The sequence below is a fragment of the Lactuca serriola genome, chromosome 4, assembly GCF_051521515.1.
Source record: "Lactuca serriola cultivar US96UC23 chromosome 4, Lser_US96UC23_V15, whole genome shotgun sequence".
Lineage (NCBI taxonomy): Eukaryota > Viridiplantae > Streptophyta > Magnoliopsida > Asterales > Asteraceae > Lactuca > Lactuca serriola.
Genome location: NC_136411.1, coordinates 332,491,670 through 332,506,555, shown reverse-complemented (window position 1 = coordinate 332,506,555; position 14,886 = coordinate 332,491,670).

The following is a 14,886-nucleotide window of genomic DNA, read 5'->3' as shown; positions in this document are numbered from 1 at the left end:
AATTGATTAGAGGATGGAGTATGTGCTCGATATCGATATTGATTTTGGGGATGAAATCAGTAACTTATAATGGAATGTTGAGTATGTGAGTATATGAATGACGAAATATTTTTCATGTCGACTGTAATTTGAAGTCAATGTTTCGAAGGTTTTGGTTTGGTGATTTGATTATTCGTTATCGATGGTATATGTCGACATGGGAAGGTTCTTGTGTTATCAATGAATTTGGTTTGTTGTTGACGATGTCAAGAATCATGATTTGGACTGAGATATTGATTTGATTTTGGGGCTAAAGAACGAATGTTTGAATTTTGTGATGTTGAGTTGATGATGAATGAAAAGCGAAAATGAAGTCTATGATGTTTTTGATATTTGGGAATTTGATTTTGGAGTCTCAAAATTTTCGTTATCAATGGTCTAAGATTAAAAGCGAAGTGGATGTTAACTAAAGTCAAAGAAAGGAGTTCGTTAACTAGGAGTCGATGGGTTCGTTTTTGAATGTATGTCGTGCTTTGTTAACGAAGTGTTGTAGTTCATTATCAAGGGTTGTGCTTCGTTTTTACTGGCGAGGTATTAGAGTACATGAAAAGCGAATTGGTCCCTATGAAACGAATGGGAAGATTATTCCCATATTCAAAAGTTGGACAGATTTCCGAAAGCTTAGAAGTGAAGAATGCAGAAGTTTCAAAATGAGTCCCTGAAGATTCGAAAAGTTGGCAATAAATATCCAACTTCGAAATTGGGCTAATTTTCTGAGAAATTGAAGAATATTCATTTCTGGTCCCTACAGTCTGTGCGAATTTATGCTTTATGCCTAGTTTCGTAAATGGGGTAGAGTTTCGCATATTAAGTTGTTTTTGGCGCAACGGGTCCCTGCAAAATTCAGAAAGTGACATTTTTTACCGGGATTTTGGAAAATCTTGCAACTTTCACCCAAAAAGTCAAAAAATTTCACAAATTGGAAATTTTTTGAGGCTTTTTCTTGATTGTTTTTCCGTGCAAGATTTTTGGTGATTCATTTTTGGTACACATCAAGGGGGAGTATTGATAAGTTTATTCTTCGGGTGCTTCTCACCCTTAATGGGTTTTATAATCATTTTTTGATTATAAAAAGGGGGAGAACGATGGGTATTCGAAGCGGGTTTGTCGGATATTCATTTGCGGATTTGAAGACCGGTGTTACTTCGAAGGGGAGTTTCATCTTGATCGCGCAAGCTCGTTGGATATTGAAGCCGGACATCTAATCCTAACTTTGAGGGGAGAATGTTAGGGTGCAAAGTCACGTTTCGATGTATTTGTGATTTACCCTTATTGATGTGTAAATGAGTTGTCTTTCCTATAAATAGGAAGTGAGTGAGACTCATATTTAGTATGATCATTTTGGAGTGTTAGTCTAGAGAGAGAAATATGTACAAACCCATTTGTATATTTTTCTATATCTAATATGAGTTTAAACAGATTTATTTACTACGTGTATTCTTGAGTTTACATGATGATTCACTAGATCTTTTCTAATTCTGCACATGCGATCATAATCAACACCACTACAATATGGTCAAGTTCGTAAAAAACCATGTTCCAGATAAAATTGATTTGACTTGTCCAAGTCAAGCTATGGTACATATATGACTTAGGCGAGTCATTTTGGGTTTTATTAAAAAAAATGAGTCTAATTATAGTGACAAATTCAATGTAATTAGCAACAAAAGAATTTTTAGATTTGAATAAAGTAAAACCATTTTACCCACCAAGGATCAGTTTGCAAAGCTAGGAGTGATTAAAAAAAACAATAGAAAGTAAAGTGTTCCAACCTTTGAAGACTTTGATTCTCATGGGAGATGAAAGTTGATGAAGTGATGCATTATGCTCCAAAAAAAAGAAGTTCTCTATAATGTATCTACCAAGCAAGAATCAACCAACAAAAATGCTAGTTGATATAGCTATATTTATTCATATATTTAGTGAAATATTTCAGTAAATTTAGCTTCATTTTGGTTAACTACAAAGATATTTGGTGCTTATAAAAATAATTTCTATTTTATAGCCAAAAAGAAAATTCTCAAAGGAAAATGACTAAACTGAACAAGGCTGGAAACTTGGAGGTTGGAGCATTCATAAAGAGGTAAAGAAGAGAAGAAAACGTGCAAAAAGAAGATGCCACGTCGTGGTGACATATATGCCACAACGTGGTGATTTGGAACATTCTCGATGATCTGCATGAATTCTTGAAGCCTACGTAACAAAACTATCTCCCTCGCCATGGCAAGCATTATGCCACGACGTGGAGCCTATTTTTGGCAACTACATAAATCGATCATTAGGTCAAATTTTATATAGAGTTGCTGATACCTGCAACTACATATTTTCTAGAAACCCTATGAAGAAAATTTTCTGATTAGAGAACAAGGGATTGAGAGATCTACGAGATGAACATCATTAATCTTTCGGTTTGATTAGTTTTCACTTTGTTTAATTTGGTTTTACTCTTTGATTATGTTTGTTTCTACAATGATTATGGGCTAATGCCCTTTTACTTTCATTTGTTGAGGATGAACCCTCATACTATGAGTTGATTTCATTATTTATGGATTTAATTGTGTTGGTTTAAATCGTGTTTGATAGATTGATAATACTAGCATGTTTAACATCTAATGTTTATTGATTTTCCTACAATTTTGGTGTAATTAGATGATAATTCTTATTGCATAAACTTGATATCTAGTTGTTTATGACCATTAAATTGCTAGATCTAGTGATTGAATAAATCCTAGAGTTAGGTGGTAAAAGTTAGTACCTTCGATTGTGTTAGAGAGCATGTTAATTCATAATATGTGCTTTATTTGCTTGTCTTAATCTTAGATAGGTAATTATTAGATTTATCATCTATAGGCCAAATAATCTTTAAAATCAATTTAGTGTCCACTTGTGCTAAATCATTACATAGTAGTTCATAGATTGGTACTTACTAGGAATTGAAACATCATAACTAGTAAGACATTAATTTGGTAACCAACGTATTTAATCCATTAGAAATAAACCATAGGAAAAGAGGGGATTTGAAGCTAAAGGAAAATATCTTTTATCATTGATTAAAAATCATTTCAAGTTACTCGTTTTAGTTTAAAGTCTTAATAGTTGATTGTTTTGATTGAAGTTTTTTTTGAACTTGCAAAATTAGATAAAAAAAACCCTGATTAAAGTTATTTCTTTTAGTTTAATTTTTAACATTTATTTTATGTTTAAAGTCTCCATTCTTTGTGTTCGACTCCTTACATACTATACTATACTACTACGTGACTAGGTATACTACCTTATGTTAGAACAATAAATAAGATCGATAGATTCTATAACAAATTACCAGAATTAAAGGACAAGAACAAACATCAAAATGGTGTCAAATGGTTTGATTAGAATAGCTCTAGAAGAGTCCAAGGAAGAACTTCTATGTGACAGCTACGTAGGGCAACCGAAACATTAACCCTAATTGATACATGCATGCACTATAAATAAGCTAAGTATAGAAAGTAAAATTGTGAATGGAAAGGGGCAAATCGGTAAATAAGACTATACTAGCACAAAAATTTGACACAACAATATTAAGCCCAACAATCTCCCCTTTGTGTCAAATTCCGAAGGAGAGCATCACAGTTGTCTTTTCTACACCTTGAATAATCTCGACATCAAATTCAGAAAGGTGTTCCTGAAAACGAAGTACCATTTGATCATGTCTGAGAAACATTTCTAATTAGCAATGGTGTTACCTTTACAAGCTTTAGTTAATCTAATGATAGAGTTCTGAGCATCAGTGGAGTATAAGTGTTTGTCTCGCAAGAAGAACATACTCTTCTGAACATTTTGACCATCCTTAAGTTGGTACACCACTCACCAATTTTCTTTTCGGATTTTACCCAGCTTGAGCTTATGTAGATCCTTTGGTTCCTCTTCAGGCTTCAAAACAAGCCTTTTCTTCGGAACTGACACTATTTCTACATCCATTTTCGAAATTTCGTGAATGTAGCAAATCAACATCGTCTTCAAGTGTGCAACAATTGGCTCGTATGTCTTTTCGTCTTCAGACACAATCAAGAACAATGAAATCCAGTCATACAGATTCATGAATGGTAAATCTGCCAAAGTGAAGTAATCTTCGGTACGACTTGCTCCTGGGAACCCTTTGAATTTTATGTTGACAAAGTTTTCAGTCGGAACAGGTGCATAAAACCTCAAAGCAACAATCTTCTGCGAACTCTAAGTGTTGAATTGAGGCTTGGTATATTTAATATAGAAAGATAAGAGCATATGATTAACATCATAGTTAGAGAGCAGTGCCTTCTCAATCTTCCCAAAGCATCGAAACAGAAAAGTCCTAGGAGTGATTGAAAAATCTAGTTAAGAATCAACAATAGCTTCCCTCTGAATTTGATCCATCGTCTAGAGGTAAGAGTTACTTCTGAGTTTCAAGAGTGACTTTGGAAATATTAGCTTCCTTTTCTTGATCTTCTAACTCTTTTCAAAGTTTCAAAATATCATCGAGTTCCCTATCGCACTTCTTTCTCACAAGATTTTCTCCTTCAGAAAGCTCTTCTTCTTCATCAAACACTTTCTCTTTGCCTTTACTTGATGCAGAAGCTTCATTACCCATCTAAGCATTAGACTTCAGTTTTTTTTTCGTGATGTTCATCAATCCTTTGCTTTGATTGATGTTCCTCTTTGTCTCCCTGTTGTTTCAGAAGAGCATCACTATCTGAAACACCCTCAATCTGATTTAGCATCGCAAAGATACGTTTAAGTTTTTCCGAAATTTGTTTTCGAACTAATACTGTGAGTAAGGAGTCACGAGTCTCCACAAGTCGGTGTAGGTAATGATTAATCTCATAAACATAGATTTTAAAAACTGTTTTCTCAGATTCTAAATCATCTATTCGCTTGTTTGTTTACTGCAGTTTCACCAAAAGAATCTTGGCTTTCTCAGTCTTTTCAGCCAATTTATCCATGATATTATTTTTTGCAGCAAGATCTTTCTGGAGTTTCTCAATCTTCAAGACAACATATGCATTTTGTTCGGTGTTGTTCAGCTTGATCTCTGAAAGAACTAAGGAGAGAGCCTCCTTCTTAGCATGTAAGGAAGTCTGAAACCCTGCAATGACTTTGTTCATGGCTTCAATATTGAAGTCATCAGAGGTTCTGAACTCAGCCATAAACGATGTATCATGTTGGTGTAGTTTTTCAACTTTTTCGGTCGTTTCTGAAATAGTTTTCTTTGAGACTTCAATTGCTTTGGTCAAGTCTTCAAGGACTTTCGCATGTCCCTTTGTTAGCATCTCAACAGTAGCATGATGGGATTTGAGCATGTATTACCAGTTGGATAAAGAGGTATATTTCAAAGACTCTAACAGAGAAACCAATTAAGACGTTTAAATTGCCTTTTGTCATCGGGGCTTCATCATCATCACTGGTTTGATGGACGGTGAAAGGACCGAAAACAAAAGTTGTGATGTTTTCTTGATCATCCCCAAAGAGAATATATGGATCGTCTTCACGTAATGGAGATGTTGTTGAGGTGCTTGTTCTTTTTTCACACCAATGTTGGCATCTGCCCCTATATCGGATACGTTGACATGAATGTTGGAAGTATGTACGTCCTCCGAAACGGATTTGGTGACAGTGACTTCTATTGTACTTCTACAAGTAGTAGGAATATTGTAATCGGTAAAGATAAGTGTAGAAAGAGGAATGGAGATTTGTGGAAGAGAAACACCCACATAAATATTCGGTGGTAGTGGAGGAATAAAAGTAATCGGAATGGTAGTGGTGATCGGAGAGGATGGAGGAGTGTTCATCTGAATGAAATCAGATAAGGTAGTAGAAGAAGTATGTGGAGTGGATACCTTCAGAATTGATTCAGTTGGAGTTGGTTCCGAAGTTGTCGCTGTGTCATCTACCTCGTTATGAAATGTAGCATCCTCTTGAATATCAGTATGAGTTATGGATTCTGAAGCCTCCTGAACAACCGGAGATTATGATCTTGGTTTCCTTGCTTGCATTTTGACCTTCTTTAGAGTTTTCACCACTTCAAAAGGTGGAACTTTTACTTTTCTCTTTATTCCCCTTTTTGTTTTAACTCCTTCCTCGATAGCCTTTCATAGTTCATATGACATCGGGCGAACACCGGATGTAGGCTGCTTGCGATATTCATGCACAATCGCAGTATCTGAAGGAACTTTTCCCAACATTGCTTCCAGAATTGAACCCACCAAATTGAATTTTCTCGGGTCAGACATCATAAAGGTTGAATTCTGAAGAATCAGAATTGTAGCTACGTCAGAATCAGTCATCAGTTGAACCTTGTAGTGGTTTAGGGCTTGTTTGACTACTAAGGACCAAAATCGAGCACATGATATCTCGATATTGCGACTAGTTGAAGCAGTACTCTGAATAAGTTGAGTCCCCAAAATCAATCCGTAATCAAGATTAATTCCATGGTATAGACCATAGATAATGGTGTAGAACAACTTACTCGTAATGTTAGATCCAGCAACACGTCCGGAAAACCTCTTGAACAGAAGAGTTAAGAGCTCGTTCCACATTGGAGGAGGAAAGGGCTTCCTGGACTGTGTCAATAGGTAGATATCTCCAACGTATCCCATCAGGTGAAACATCTCGATGAGTGCATCAGAGGAAATTTATTCTGGATCAACAAGTTCTTCAGATGAAATAAGCCCTGGAATTCGGCAGAAATAGGCTTTGTTGATCGAGGTCTTGTTAGAGGCAACCTTGAAGGTAATGATTCCATCAACTTGAAAGTGGGTTGCAGAAGAATACACCTTAGAAAGATGGACCAGTGGAACAGATTCTACCATGGTTAGAGTTTAAGCCAGTGGCGATAACCTTAAGCATTCAATCATCGGCCTTAGGACTTCTTGGTAACAAGAAAAGTCAAGATCGAGTATGAGATTTTGACATGGCTTGATGTTTAGAATGAAGACAAATGTTGATTAATCAGAAAATCAAGTGGTTTATGATGATCCTGCCTTTGTAACTTTGAGGAAGATGATGAACAGTAGAGAGAAAAATGGTTTTTATTTGGAGGGTTTTGAAAATTGTGTGAGTGGTGAGAGAAAACAAACCGTCGAAAACCCTTAAATACGTCATGTGGTGAGTGGTGAGAGAAAGCCACTGCTTGATGTTCCCATATCCCGTAAAAGTAGCCTGGGATAGCGTGACAGCTCATCATCTGTCAACCGCCATGTAACTGACATGCATGATGTCAAGGATTTGAAAAGACACACCTGATTTAAATCCTTATCTCAAAAAACTGTCGTTTTAGTTTCATCTCAATGGAATTAACAACCAATCCATGAAGACCTGTTCTCTGAGTTAAAAGTAATCAACCAGAATTAGAACCAGATTTGGAAAAATCATAAAGATTTGTATGCAAGAGTGTGCCATAGAAGAAGAAATAAATCAAATTATATTTAAGGAGTTCTGTGATGTCTAATAAAATTGACATGAAATTCAGATGGATCCCGAGCAATGCTCTCTTCCTATTGAGTCAAGAGAGACTCGGAAGTGCTTGTGTAGTATCTCGTTGTATTACAATCATCTATTTGATAAGAAATAGTGAAAGGCTTATTTTAAGTAGGTTGCAAGGGTGGCGTAAGCTTCAACCAAATTCCGAAAGTCAACATAAGTCCGAAGATTTGGAAGAAGTACTTTTTTGACCAGTGTAGCCATAAGAACAAGTATGCTTCGGATATTCTTTAAGTGACTGGATATTATAGAAATCTCAAGAAAAATAAAAAACTAGATCTGTTGGAAAGAAATGTATTAAGTTAAGAACATTTCATTAAGATCACTCAAAAAGAAAAATGAGATTTCACACTATAATGGTAAAAACCAGAAAAGGTTTTATTCATCAATTCATTGGTGAAAATATCTAGAACATGTAATTGTTGACTGTCAATTCAGAAATGGTTTTCAGATTTGGGGTCTCATGTAAAATCCTGGTGATAATGATTTCAAGATCATCAACACAGATGTTGTGTAACCATAAACCTCAGTGGTAATTCTGAGAGTCTCATGGGTTACGTTTTATGAATGCAAGGTTGATGGAGAAATTTGAGATTGGTTTCGAAGGTAAAAGTGTACCTCTGCTAAATATTAATGATAAAGCAGTCAACTCTTAACTCAATGTGAGAAGAGTAAGGTAGCTCGATGACTTGTGTGATTTAGTAGCATGACTGGGAAGAAACAATAGAAATCAAAGTTTCATTAAAGCTTCAAACATAGAGACTCAGAGGCTTACGACAACATGCAGCAACATGCGTCTAGGGATACTTAGCTAGTACATAAATTTGGAATTATACATGCCCCATCGTTCCGAATTGAGGTAACATGAATTTGTGCCTGACAAAAGAAGGTATGTTGAAGATAACACCTGAAAAAAAATATAAAGAAAATATTTTTGTAATTTTTTATTTTTTGTAAAAAGATCAAATAGAACTAAAGAAAATATTTTTGTGATTTTTGATTTTCTGAAAAAGATAAAAACATAAATAAAGAAAAACATAAATTCAGAAACACAAATGAACAATAACTTCCAAATCATTCCGAAGTTCAGAACCAGTCGGAAGACACTTAATATTCAAAGGATACAAAAGCTTTCCGAAACCCTGATGAATAGTAAATTCCGAACCATTTCAAAGCTCAGAACCAGTCAGAATTTTGAAAATGAATTCTAAACCATTCCGAAGCTCGGAAACATTCGGAACATCAATAGTAAATTTTGATTACAAAGGGATTTCGGAACTGAGTCTGCTTCAATCATGCCTATCCCTTATAAAATTCGATTAAATGTTGTTTCAGGTAAGGCCTTAGTGAAGATATCAGTTAGTTGACAAGAGGATCTACCAAAGGGTACTTCAACATTTCCATCATTTATTTATAAAATGATATCTCAGTCCAATAAGGTTCGTCTTTGAGTGTTGTATTGGGTTATGGAAGATTCTGATCACGGTTTCTGAATCACAGTGTAGTGGAATTCTTTTTAGGTTGATCCCATAATCCCTAAGCTGATTTTGAATCCACACAACTTGGGAAGTGCACGATGTAGCTGCGATGTATTCAGCTTCTGCAATAGATAAAGAGAGAAAGGTCTGCTTATTGGATTGCCAACTCACAAGTTTGCCATATAGAAACTGACATCCCCCAGAAGTGCTTTTACGATCAAGTCCACATCCACCAAGACAAGCATCAAAATATGCTTGCACAAAGAATCCGAAATTAAAAGGATACCAAATTCCGAGATAGGTGGTTCTTTTGAGGTATCGTAATAAGTTCTTTACAGCAATCATATATAGTTCACGGGGATTCACCTAAAACTTGACACAATAACATACAAAAAACATAGTATCAGGATGACTCGATGTTAGATACATTAAAGATCCAATCATTTGGCAATATAGAGTGATATCAGTTGTTGGCTTGCCCAAGGATGGTGTAGGCTTCGTTCCGAATGCCATTGGAACCTTGACCATTGAATCACCTAACATACCAAATTTTTCATGCACGTCTTTGTGTAGGCTTCTTGTTTGATAAATATTCCCTCTGAACTCTATCTAATTTTTAAACCAAGGAAAAAGTTAATTGGACCCATTGAACACATTTCAAATTTAGTTTCCATCAGATTTCAAAATTCAGCAGTTAATATAGGATTAGTGGATCTGAAAATGATGTCATCAGCATACATTTGAATAATCATTAAATGGTCACCATCTTTCTTGCGAAAGAAGGTTGGGTCAACCGAACCTTGTTTAAATTTTGATTGTTTCAGAAAATGAATAAGTGTTTCATACGATGCACGAGGTGCTTGTTTCAGACCATACACAACCTTATCTAATATATAACAATGATTTGGCTATTTTTCATTCACGAAACCTGGTGGTTGTTCCACATAGACCGTTTCCTCGACTTCACCGTTCAGAAATCCATGCTTCACATCCATTTGAAAGACTTCAAAATTTTTTTGATCGGCATATGCAAGAAAGATCCGAATACATTCTAGTCTTACAATCGGTGCAAATATCTCTTCATAGTCTATACCTTCCTCTTGGAAGTATCCTTTCACAACTAGTCGTGCCTTTTTGTGAATCACATTTTCTTCCTTATCCAATTTATTCCGAAACACCCACTTCATTCCGACAACTGAGGCATCCTTCGGAGTGGGACCTAGTCTCCAAACTTTGTTTATTTGAAATTCACTAAGTTCTTCCTGCATAGCTTGAACCCAATATGCGTGATCTAGAGCAATCTTTATAGTTTTAGGCTCAATTTTAGAAATGAACGAATTAAACATGAAAAATTCCAATTTTGAAAATAATGTCGTTTGTTTTACTTTTTCTTGAGCCCAATCTACATGATCTGATTTCTTATATTTCTTCACATAGTTATCACCAAAGGTGACATAATAGGTTCCTTCAATCTTTCTTGATTTCTTGTTCAAAACCCTATATGCTTTCGAAGTTAACGAATAACCAAGAAAAATGCCCTCATCAAATTTCTCATCGAATTTGGTCCTATGTTCTTTAGAATTGAATATAAAGCACCTGGAACCAAACACATGAAAGAATTTTATGTTAGGTTTCCTATTGTTCAGAATCTTATAAGTTGTAATTAAGAATCTATTGTTGATAAATGAGCAGTTCAACATGAAACAAACAATTGCAATAGCATCAACCTAGAAGTAAAGAGGAAGATTTGCAAATGAAAACATCGTCCTTGCTGCCTCGTAGAGGGAGAAATTTTGTCTTTCAATAACTCCGTTCTGCTATGGAGTGTAAGGAGCAGAGAAGTTGTGAGCTATCCCTTTGTCAGTTAAGAAGTCTTCAAACGCTTGGTTTTTCAATTCTGAACCGTTGTCATTGCTAACTTTCCGAACAGGATTTCATAATTGAAGCTCGATCTACTTGATGAAATCTTTCAGTTTCGGAGTGACATCTGATTTCTGTCTAAGAAAGAACACCCAAGTAAATCTAGAAAAATCATCAACAATAACAAAAATGTATTTATCACCACCAATACTTTCGATGGCAGATGTACCACTCATATCAATAAATGATCTTAGTGTTGATGATGGTTGAGTGACTCTTCCTACTTCGCTTTTCGAGCTCACAAGCAGCACACAGATGTTCCTTTTCAAACTTTAGAAGAGGTAGACCACGTACAAGATCACTAGTACGGGTTTGTTTATATCCTTGAAATTCATATGGGAAAGCCTTCGGTGCCATAGCCAACTATCATCCGAAGATGCTTTCGTAAGAAGGCAAATGGATGGCTTCCCTTTGATAGGTTTCAAATTCAGAGAATATATTTCTCCTTTTGTTTTAGACTTCATAAGCACTGCCTTAGACTTCTTCTTAATAATCTTTGAACCATCATCATCAAATGACACTTTTAGCCCAGTACCTACAACCAATTGTGAAACACTTATTAGATTATGTTGCAGGCTTTCCAAATATGCTACCTTCCTAGTAAAGAATTCACCATTCGTTATCATTTCGTACCCTTTGATTTCTCCTGTAGCGTTGTTTCCAAATTTTACTTTTCTACCATCCGTTAATCATCTAAATTCTCGTAATTCTTCTCTCCTCCCAGTCATGTAATGGGAACAGCCATTGTCGATGTACCATTCGGAATCGTACTATTCATCCCACAATACCTGCAACATTTAAAGAGATTTAGGAACCCAATCCATTGTGGGTCTATGTGAGGATTTCCTAACAACAGGAAATATCTTAGTCTTATCAACCCAAATATATTTTCTTTTCAAAACATGATTCTTCCCTTTTTCGATTTTGAAAACTTGCATTTTGTGATCACAAAGTTTTATTTCAACAGGAGTTGTATTTCATTGAATAAATTCTTTATGTTTTTTAGCCTTCTTTTTTGCAAATGCCTTTTCCTTCTTTTTCGCAAATGCCTTTTCCTTCTTTTCTTTTCAATTAATTTAGCCATAGATTTGTGAATGTTAGACTTTGGGTTTTCCTTTTAGATTGGTTGATTAGTCTGTTCTGAAGAGGTTTCACTTGGAACACCTTTAGTGTCACTAGGTCCAACCTTATTGTTAAAAAAGGTTAACACGATTCCATGGTTCTGAAACGTATTTCCCTTTGTTTTCCATGAGGTCATTTCGGACAGACCTTTTGTTTCATCTGCATTGTCGATTGGTCCTGACCAGAAGAATTTGTTGCAACCTTTTGCATTATCATTATCAACTAGGGTCATTAGTTCTGAAGTATCATTTTTGTTTAGTCCGGTTTTTACAAAAACGTGGTTCGAAACTCTTTGTACTTTCCTAAAAACTGTTGCTTTTTCATTTAAAACACTCGAACCTTTATTTTCTAAAATACAAATGAATTCGATTGAATCTTCAGAAATCAAATTTTTCTTAGGTTCAATAAGATTTCGTACAAACTCAGAGCAATCAACCTCATCTTCCACAGAAATCTCACTCATTTCACTTTCATCGAATTCAGAAATATTCTCATAATCAAGAGTATTTTTTCCTAACTCAACTTCTTGCACAATGAGTCATGCTTCTTCATAGAATTTAGTTTGATTTCTTCTTTATCCTTATCATTTAACATTTGTTTTAACATAATTTTATGTTCTTTGGACTGAATGTATTCTTCTATTTTCTCAAGTCCAATTATGTATGAATAAAAAACATCATCAAAAGAAACAATAGATTCGCACTTATAACAATTTGCATTGATTTCATCCTCTTTCAATTCAAGAAATGGAAAAATCATTTTGGTTAATCCTTTTCCTATTTCACAATTAATATTTAATTGAGTAATATTGAAATATAAATGCTTAGCAATTAAACAAAAAATATTCCTTTGTTTTAACAAAGCAAGACTATCTCTCTTAAGATAAATAATGTCATCTTAAGATCTAGTGAGCTCTACTTCCAACTTCTCTATCCTTAATCTCCTCTCTTCACTTTTAAACGTTACGCTATAGATTTCATCATTCAGATTAGAGTTACTAAGATGAGTTCTTTTTAAACTATCACTAAAATTAGAAATAGTATAATTTAAATCATCTAGTTCTGAATCATAACGAGACACGATATTGTTAACAGATTTGAGTATAGAGTGTACCTTATCGATGACCTTTTTCACATTTTTTTTACTTGTTCTGAAATAGGCTTTTCAGAAAAATAGTTTTCATAAACCTAACTGCCATCGGTAGCATAACCTCTATGTTCTGAAATGATGTTATGGACCATCAAGCACATGCTCTCATAAACCTGCTTTTTTGAATTTACCATAGAGCACCCACCATGTGTGGGTTTCCTGACCTCATCATCTTCAGAGTCTATTGACCTTACCTCAACTCTTCCATCTTCATCACTTCCTTCCTGCACGATCAATGTCGACTTTGCCTTTAACACACTCCTTTTCCTGAGTTCCTCTATCTTCTGGAGATAGTAGGCTTCGTCCTTCTAAGTTTCTTTCTTCTCATTCATCCTCCTAAGCATGTATTCCTTGGCAAAGTGATTCTTGCCATTAGAGTAATTGCAATCATAACCTGAATCACCTAACAACTTCTTTTCTTTCATTTCATCATCGTTCAGAGAGTTATTATAAATATCATCTTTAGTCTTTTCAAAACTAGAATTTCCCTGTCTGAGCTTGTTTCTATTACGGGACAAAATTCTTTTTAGAAAACTTCTTAGGATTTGACTCCAAAAGAGATTTTTCTTCTATTGAGATTTTTCTTTCCAAAAGATCTTATTCGAAATCTTCCTCTGCTGCTTTCTTTCCTTTCGCAATGAAAGCCAAAGAACCAAGGCTAGAAACAAGCTTCACGTAGTTCATAAATTTTTCTTCATGGGATCTCAGAATTCCCACAAGCTTGGCCAATGAGTAGCTTTTGAACTATTTGTGTGTCTTCACAGTGGACACAACAGCTTTCTATTTGGATCTCAGTCCATTCATGAATGTTACTTTTTGTTCAGTTACTTCACGCTTGAGATTGTGTTTTAGCATTCTGCTAAACATATGATTAAATTGATCACACGTTTGATCAAGATTTTCATCAAACTTTTGTATAAAATCTCCAAACTCTAATAAGAGCAATGTTTGAATAAAATGTTCCAAATCTGCGTTACATAAACAAATCTCCTTCAGTCTATCCCATATTTCCTTTGTTGTTTTACATGCACTTACAAGACGAAAAGTGTCTGGAGGAAGAGAAAATCTTATAATTCTCATCGCCTTTATGTTACACATCAGCTAATCTTTTTCATCCCGAGGAACATTAGTATGTTTAACAAGAAGTGCAATGTAATCAGCCTGAATTGTGATTACTCTCCTGCTTTACATGTGCATGAACGTCTCCTGCGTTATTGATTGCCATATTGCGGAACCATGTTCTTCAATAGCGAGAACATAGTCTTCAAAGTGTAATGCCCAGACTTCATAATCATGAGGAAAGAGTATAGGAATCCTTGTCGTGGATCCAATACTACTAGAGAAGTTGAACAAAAGAGTATGAGGATCTTCATTTTGCATATTGTCAAATTTTCAAAAACACAAATATAGAACCAGATATGTAAAAACTTGAATCGAGTTCAAGGGAAAAACTTGAGATCTAGATCTAGAGTCTACAACCGATAAGAACGATTGAGACTTCAAGAACCGATATAAGTATTACATAAAACCCTAGCAAAAACTCAACAAAAGAGTAACGAATCGATTACACTATCTCCTACTCTGATACCAATTGTGAGAACAATAAATAAGATCGATAGATTGTATAATAAATAACGAGAATTAAATGACAAGAACAAAGATCAAAATGGTGTCAAATGCTTTGATT